The 8,564-nt window shown below is 47.1% G+C and overlaps 1 non-coding gene across 1 annotated transcript; it reads right to left on the minus strand.

Annotated features, from left to right (window-relative positions):
* Positions 1-5,596: 5,596 nt before the first annotated feature.
* Positions 5,597-5,671, minus strand: Trnal-caa (transfer RNA leucine (anticodon CAA)). The gene has a single exon. It is a non-coding gene; the product is annotated as a tRNA-Leu (tRNA).
* Between the last annotated feature and the right edge of the window lie 2,893 nt (positions 5,672-8,564).

An 8,564-nucleotide genomic window follows, 5' to 3' on the forward strand; every position in this document is an offset into this window, starting at 1 on the left:
GCTAGCTCAATTCAAATTTTATCTTTCGATTTAATCACACTGTTGTTCTTTACTAACATTTACATTTGCACTCCTAACTTTCAAACTGCTTTATAGCTTAAATTGGTCTGCAGATAATTTAGTACTAACTGTAAACTTTCAATTCAGGATACTCGGGTTGCACAATATGTGGTAAGGACCCTATTTAGGTCAGTGATAAGGATAAGTAACGGCTAAGGCAATTCTGGTAAAAATCACGTTATTATTGAACAGTCAAAACAGTTTCGACACTGGTCCACACAAATACACTTCTAAAGAAGAAATAAATGTTTGACCTGTGCACGTCGGTGCGGCAGATGGCGGGCAGCGAGATAGCGGGCAGCACAGCACACATACAAGCACGGCTAAGGCTCTCACAGTATCGGCACTTTCATTCTTCTTAGCGTCGTAATCTTTCCACTTTTGTGCCTAAGGATATAGCCATGCCAAGTAGTCGTCGGAATCGGCCCATCCGAGGCTCAATGGAATCCACTTTTCCTGGATAGCCTCCTCGGTACAGTACATGTTCCTCTGACCGATGCCCAACTCCGACTGTGTTACTGAGCCCGTTGTGCCGAACCGCGCCAGTGTGCGTTTTCCCGCGCTCGCCTGCATCCACCTTTTCCCGCGCCCCTACAGATAGGGTATTCACCACAGGTTTTCTACTACACATATTCTAATGCATTACCTACGTATGGACCAAGTGTTTAAATTACAATTTTCACATCATACAATAGTTTTAACATTAAATACACTTTCCTTTGGTTATCAAATTGCTTAAAATCTAACATAAGTAATGACATTCATTTCAAAAGTTGCGTACAGTTTCTTTAACACGACACGAAAAGGAAAAAAATCCAAAATAATATTTACATTATTTTACATAAATTCAGACAGAAACATTTATCTAAATGCATAAAGAAAAAAAATTATTATAGGTACATTATTGTTACAAGGGGAGTTGCACAGGTCACACCAATATTGAAGAAAGGTGGTAGGAATAATCCACTAAAATACAGGTCCATATCATTAACCTCGATATACAGCAGTATTTTGGAACACATATTGTGTTCGAACATTATGAATTACCTCGAAGAAAACGGTCTATTGACACACAGTAAACACGGATTTAGAAAAGATCGTTCTTGTGAAACACAAATACCTGTTTACTCGCACGAAGTTCAAAAATGTTAAAATATGTTTGAAATCTTATGGGACTTAACTGCTTAGGTCATCAGTCCCTAAGCTTATACACTACTTAACCTAAATTATCCTAAGGACAAACACACACACCCATGCCCGACGGAGGACTCGAACCTCCGCCGGGACCAGCCGCACAGTCCATGACTGCAGCGCCTCAGACCTCTCGGCTAATCCCGTGCGGCTCGCACGAAGTGCTATCGACAAGGGATTTCAAGTTGATTCCATATTTCTGGATTGAAGGAAGGTCCGTTGACACTGTACCACACAAGCGGCTTGAAGTGAAATTGCGTGCCTATGGAATATCGTCTCAGTTGTGTGACTGGATTCGTGATTTCCTGTCAGAGGGGTCACAGTTAGCAGTAACTGACGGAAAGTCATTGAGTAAAACAGAAGTGATTTCTGTCGTTCCCGAAGGTAGTGTTGTAGGCCATTTGCTGTTCCTTATCAACATAAACGATTTGGGAGACAATCTGAGCAGCCGTCTTAAGTTGTTTGCAGATGAAAGTGTCGTTTATCAACTAGTACAGTCATCAGAAGACCAAAACAAATTGCAAAACGATTTAGAAAAGATATATGTATGGTGCGAAAATTGGAAATTGACGCTGAGAAACGAAAAGTGAAGTCATCCACACGACTGCTAAAAGGAATCCGTTGAACTTTGGTTACACGATAAATCAGTCAAATCTAAAGGCCGTAAATTCAACTAAATACCTAGGAATTACAATTACGAACTACTTAAATTGGAAGGAACACATAGAAAATGTTGTGGGGTATGCTAACCAAAAGCTTCGTTTTATTGGCAGGATACTTACAAGGGAATCTTGTATGGGGTCCGTAGGCCCTTACTGTAGGTTTGCACTCGGCACAGGTCGACAGGGCAAACTATCGATAGTGTGTCGAGTGGCGAGAGCGAGTGGAGAGTTGAGTCAGCAGTTCCCGTGTGGCGGGCCGAGCTGGGCAGAAGCCAGCAGTTGTTGTAATGCGAGGTTTACCGACAAAGGGAGTGGCCATCGCCGCGGTTTAACCCCTTTGTGTTAGTATAATATGGGAAAGTGATAAAGTATAATTACGAGAGTGATCAGTGATATTTCTGTGCCGATATTTGAGAATTCGCGTCTACCGCGCCGGCATCATTTGGATTGCAGTGTTGGATTGCAGTGATTGTATCAGCGTGTGACGAATGAATAGCGAGGAAGCCTGTGCTGAGATTAGCCGTTATTAAAAGTGTATGACGAAGGCAGTGGCTGTCTCCTTCTTTTTGTGTTTTTGAGGCGAATATAGGTTCTTGATTAGCGAAGCTGTGTTGTTGTTCTTCTTGTTAACAGACATTTCATTATTACAGCATTTGAGAAGGACAAAATGGAATGTAACAACTCCGTAGCAGTCCATTCCGATTGCCAGCCCCATTAGGTACACGGTCACATTAATTAATTATTACTTGGGCTGCTATCAGATCCCGATCGAGCGGGATACATAAATCGGACGTGTTACAACCTCCCCATCGCACCCCCCTCAGATTTAGTTATAAGTTGGCACAGTGGATAGGCCTTGAAAAACTGAACACAGATCAATCGAGAAAACAGGAAGAAGTTGTGTGGAACTACGAAAAAAAAAGCAAATATACAAACTGAGTAGTCCATGCGCAAGATGGGCAACATCAAGGAGAGCGTGATCTCAGGAGCGCCGTGGTCCCGTGGTTAGCGTGAGCAGCCCCGGACCGAGAGGTCCTAGGTTCAAGTCTTCCCTCGAGTGAAAAGTTTAATTTTTTATTTTCAGACTATTATCAAAGTTCAGGCACTCACGCATAATCAACTTCGCTCTCCAAAATTCCAGACATGTTCAGATTTGCTTGGACATATGCAGGATTTGACGGTCTACACACGAAAAAGTATGAAAACGTTAAAAACATATGTTTTGACAGAGCACAGGGAAAACTGTGTGACTGTGAAACAGTTGCATTCATTTGTTGCAGTTTCTGTGACAAACTCTTATGTTTTCATCACTTTTTTGGCAGTGATTATCACATCCACAAGAAAACCTAAATCGGGCAAGATAGAAGAATCTTTTTACCCATTCGCCAAGTGTACAAGTTAGGTGGGTGGACAACATGTTCCTGTCATGTGACGCACATGCCGTCACCAGTGTCGTATAGAATATATCAGACGTGTTTTCCTGCGGAGGAATCGGTTGACCTATGACCTTGCGATCAAATGTTTTCGGTTCCCATTGGAGAGGCACGTCCTTTCGTCTACTAATCGCATGGTTTTGCGGTGCGGTCGCAAAACACAGACACTAACTTTATTACAGTGAACAGAGACGTCAATGAACGAACGGACAGATTATAAGCTTGCGAAAACAACGCGACCACGCTAACCACAGGACCACGGCGCTCCTGAGCTCACATTATCCTTGATGTTGCATATCTTGCGCATGGACTACTCAGTTTGTATATTTTGCTTATTTTTTTCATAGTTCCACACAACTTCTTCCTGTTTTCTCGATTGATCTGTGTTCAGTTTTTCAAGGCCTATCGCTGTGCCAACTTATAACTAAATCTGAGGGGGGTGCGATGGGGAGGTTCCCTTGTTAGGAAATGTAACAGATTTACTAAGGAGACTGCCTACACTACGCTTGTCCGTTCTCTTTTAGAATACTGCTGTGCGGTGTGGGATTCTTACCAGATGGGATTGACGGAGTACACCGAAAAAGTCCAAAGAAGGGCAGCACGTTTTGTGTTATCGTGAAATGTGGGAGAGAGTGTCACAGAAATGATACAGGATTTGGGATGGACATCATTAAAAGAAAGGCTTTTTTCTTTGCGAAGGAATCTTCTCATGGAACTCCAATCACCAACTTTCTCCTCCGAATGCGAAAATATTTTGTTGACGCCGACCTACATAGCAAGAAATATCACAATGATAAAATAAGGGAAATAATAGCTCTTACGGAATGATACAGGTGTTCGTTCTTTCCGAGTGCTGTATGGGATTGGAATAATAGAGAATTGTGAAGGTGATTCGATGAACCCTCTGCCAGGCACTAAAATGTGATTTTCAGAGTATCATTTAGATGTAGATGTAGACTGAACGTCCGTGGCGGCAAGTACGCCAGAGCGGCATGGCTCTGCAATTCAGAGCAGGGCGCGTCTAGAGATGCGGAAGCCCCCCGTCGTTCACGTAGCGGAGCAGTGGAGCCTGCCTGTGCGAGAGCGACAGTTTGCCTGGAGCTGGAAGGCACCCGATACACGTGGGAAAGTTCTGTCTGTATCAGTGTTTTACTTCCAACTAACGAAGGCAGTGAGATGGACCACCATCACGAAATATCCAGATTACCCTTCGTACCACCAAAAGCACATCCTCCACAGCAGGGGAGGCAGGCTCACCTGCAGGGAGTGTAGATATGACTACCTGTGACGCATTGCGTGTGTGTGTGAAATCTTATGGAACTTGCAACTTCCTGGCAGATTAAAACTGTGTGCCGGACCGAGACTCGAACTCGGGACCTTTGCCTTTCGCGGGTAAGTGCTCTACCAACTGAGCTACCCAAGCACGACTCACGCCCGTCCTCACAGCTTTACTTCTGCCAGTACCTCGCCTCCTACCGACCAAACTTTACAGAAGCTCTCCTGCGAACCCTGCAGAACTAGCACTCCTGAAAGAAAGGATACTGCGGAAACATGGCTTAGCCACAGCCTGGGGGATGTTTCCAGAATGAGATTTTCACTCTGCAGCGGAGTGTGCGCTGATATGAAACTTCCTGGCAGATTAAAACTGTGTGCCGGACCGAGACTCGAACTCGGGACCTTTGCCTTTCGCGGGCAAGTGGTCTACCAACTGAGCTACCGAAGCACGACTCACACCCGTCCTCACAGCTTTACTTCTGCCAGTACCTAACCTCCTACCTTCCAAACTTTACAGAAGCTCTCCTGCGAACCCTGCAGAACTAGCACTCCTGAAAGAAAGGATACTGCGGAGACATGGCTTAGCCACAGCCTGGGGGATGTTTCCAGAATGAGATTTTCACTCTGCAGCGGAGTGTGCGCTGATATGAAACTTCCTGGTAGATTAAAACTGTGTGCCGGACCGAGACTCGAACTCGGGACCTTTGCATTTCGCGGGCAAGTGCTCTACAAACTGAGCTACCGAAGCACGACTCACGCCCCGTCCTCACAGCTTTACTTCTGCCAGTACCTAACCTCCTACCTTCCAAACTTTACAGAAGCTCTCCTGCGAACCCTGCAGAACTAGCACTCCTGAAAGAAAGGATACTGCGGAGACATGGCTTAGCCACAGCCTGGGGGATGTTTCCAGAATGAGATTTTCACTCTGCAGCGGAGTGTGCGCTGATATGAAACTTCCTGGCAGATTAAAACTGTGTGCCGGACCGAGACTCGAACTCGGGACCTTTGCCTTTTGCGGGCAAGTGCTCTACCAACTGAGCTACCCAAGCACGACTCACGCCCGTCCTCACAGCTTTACTTCTGCCAGTACCTCGCCTCCTATCTTCTAAACTTTACAGAAGCTCTCGTGTTAACCCTGCAGAACTAGCACTCCTGAAAGAAAGGATACTGCGGAGACATGGCTTAGCCACAGCCTGGGGGATGTTTCCAGAATGAGATTTTCACTCTGCAGCGGAGTGTGCGAAGGTAGGAGGCGAAGTACCTTCCAAACTTTACAGAAGCTCTCCTGCGAACCCTGCAGAACTAGCACTCCTGAAAGAAAGGATACTGCGGAGACATGGCTTAGCCACAGCCTGGGGGATGTTTCCAGAATGAGATTTTCACTCTGCAGCGGAGTGTGCGAAGGTAGGAGGCGAAGTACCTTCCAAACTTTACAGAAGCTCTCCTGCGAACCCTGCAGAACTAGCACTCCTGAAAGAAAGGATACTGCGGAGACATGGCTTAGCCACAGCCTGGGGGATGTTTCCAGAATGAGATTTTCACTCTGCAGCGGAGTGTGCGAAGGTAGGAGGCGAAGTACTGGCTGAAGTAAAGCTTTGAGGACGGGGCGTGAGTCGTGTTTGGGTAGCTCAGTTGGTTAGTTCGGCGCTAGCGGCCGTGCGAAGCGGAGGTCCGATACTTCCGCCTGTGCGGCGTGTGCGAGTGTTTGTTTACTTGTGGACTTAATCTGCGCGCGGGCTAGTAACAACGATCATGGCGAACAAGTACAGGAAAACTACATTACGATTCACTTTCTGCAAAGACTACGAACGACCAAAGGCTTTAGCAGTGGAACGATTCATTCGAGAGGACGTCAAGATACCGCCAAACGATATTGTCGGAATTCATCTGTCCATCGTTAGTCCCACGGTGTATGTTAAGATGGTAAATGACGCGGCGTGTGAGAGAATTCTACAGGCGACAAAAGCAGGTCTCCGATTTTGCCATAGTGACGGGAATGTCGGCACGGTAACTGTAGAACATGCTGGTCTGGGTGTACGGACAATACGTGTTTTTGAGCTGCCTTTTGAGCTCCCGGCTGACGAAGTTATCGAGGCTTTTAAGCCATACGGCACGGTACATGGTCACACAGCAGAACGCTGGACACAATTCGCCACGTACCCAGTTCTTAACGGAGTGCGACAGATCACTATTGATCTTCAGAAGCATGTATCGTCCTATCTGACAATTGGTGGTTGTCGGGCGGTGGTGATTTACGATGGTCAACCACGTACATGTTCTGGCTGTGGCGAGGAGGGACACCTCAGGTCGAACTGTATGCAACGGCGGATTACGCAACTGCCTTCAGATGTGCGTCTGCTGATGACCGAAAAGACACAGCCCTGGTGGAAGATGGCACTCTCCGAAACTTTGTAGCAGACGTCGGGATGACAGAGGTTGCTGCTCCATCGAGCATACAATCTACGGCGACAACATCCGATGAGACCGAACTCCCACCAAGCACACCGATAGTACATGAAGCAGTTCCAGCCACTACGGATGCTGTACCGTCTGGAACGCACTCTGTGACGACAACATCAGTTTCGACCGAACTCCCGCCAAGTACAACGATGGGACTCGAAACACTTCCTGTTCCTACGGATGCTTTTCTGTCGGGCAGCCGTGATTCCCTACAATCTGAGGACACGGAAGGAAGATCACGCAAACAACGTTCCCCGAAAAGGAGGAAACGGCGTCGTCGCACGACATCTCCTAGGGATGACTCCCCTTGCCCCGACGACGATGTGCCTGTGGACCAAGACGACACAACAGCCTCTACGAAACAGGATGAGGCAATGGAAACTGTTCGATCAGACCCGCAGCGGTCTGTCACATTGACGGTACCGGGACGTGGTGATGCTGAAGAGGAATCACAACCAATTGGCTCTCCCGAAGCAGATGCTGTGGCAATGGACACGAATATATTACCGCCTGCAAAGATGTGGATGACGATATTGAGGAGGCGCCGGACGTCATACAGAGGCAGCCGGCACTCACGAAGACGGCCTAATAATTGCTGAAGGTGAAGGGAGAGGGGCGAGAGAACGTGTTATAACTCAGTCCCCAGCGCCGATGCAGGGAGATGGTGTTGCGCATCGACAGAGTGGGATTCAACGCCATGCGAACCGTATTGCGACATTAAATATCAATGACGTGCGTTCACCGGCCAAAATACACCTACTGAAGGAAACGATTTGGGCATCTGATGTGGATATTGCTTTGCTGCAGGAAGTCCACATAGCTGCACTCCCATACATCGCAGGCTACCAATCCTATTCGTCACATGGAGATCACAATGGGAGTGGGGTGGCAGTTTACGTGCGAGATGGCTTCCCAGTGGAAAACGTGTGTTACCTTCCCTCGGCTAGGGGAATGGCTTTCACGACGTTTGGGACACGCATCATCAATCTTTATGCACCGTCGGGAAACAATCGGCGGCGGGAAAGGGCGCGATTTTATGCAGAAGACATTGCCCCACTTTTCCATGGACGTTATGAATGTGTAATAATTGGTGGAGATTTCAACTGTGTTCTCAGCCCGAAAGACCAATGGCCGCAAGCAAACATCAGCCAAGAGTTGCGAATCGTTGTCAACGACCTTGTACTTAGTGACACGTGGGAATTACGACATGGAGATGCACCGGGATACACCTATGTGACAATTCATTCGGCGAGCAGGTTAGATCGCATTTATATCTCACGCGCTCATGCAAATGATGTCCAGGACGCGGAACGCTGGCCATTGGCATTTTCCGATCACAGCGCTTACATCTGTACGATGCTTCTTCCCCGTAGAGAGGTGTGGAACAGTAAGGCCCCGTGGAAATTAAACATTCAACATCTACATGATCCTGAATGCCGTCACCGGATCCTTGAGACATGGACGATGTGCGAGCGAAGGGTTG

Source organism: Schistocerca cancellata, chromosome 6 (assembly GCF_023864275.1).
Source record: "Schistocerca cancellata isolate TAMUIC-IGC-003103 chromosome 6, iqSchCanc2.1, whole genome shotgun sequence".
Lineage (NCBI taxonomy): Eukaryota > Metazoa > Arthropoda > Insecta > Orthoptera > Acrididae > Schistocerca > Schistocerca cancellata.